The sequence below is a fragment of the Pterocles gutturalis genome, unplaced genomic scaffold (genome assembly GCF_000699245.1).
Source record: "Pterocles gutturalis isolate BGI_N339 unplaced genomic scaffold, ASM69924v1 scaffold27358, whole genome shotgun sequence".
Lineage (NCBI taxonomy): Eukaryota > Metazoa > Chordata > Aves > Pterocliformes > Pteroclidae > Pterocles > Pterocles gutturalis.
Window position 1 is genome coordinate 1 of NW_010118866.1, and position 314 is coordinate 314.

Consider the following 314-nt stretch of genomic DNA (forward strand, 5'->3'; position numbering starts at 1 on the left):
AAGGTGGCTGATGGGGCAAGGGTGGGTCAGGGACAGAGAGGGCAGTGGGGCTGAGGGGCTCTGTGGCCGTGGGGCACGTGATGTGAGCAGGCGGTGAGCTGAGCGCTACTCCATCCGCTGGCTCCATCCTCCCTCCCTACAGCCGCCGAGCTTCCCACCGGGGTTGCTCTGCCCCATCACCCCAAGGGAAAGCATCCCACCCCACACCTTGCTGGAGTACCCCAGGGTGTGGGGGGCTGGCATCGCTCCCCTGACACCCTGTGTCTTGCTGGCAGTGGTGTATCTGTGCGGGCCACCGGGGATGCTGCGGCAGG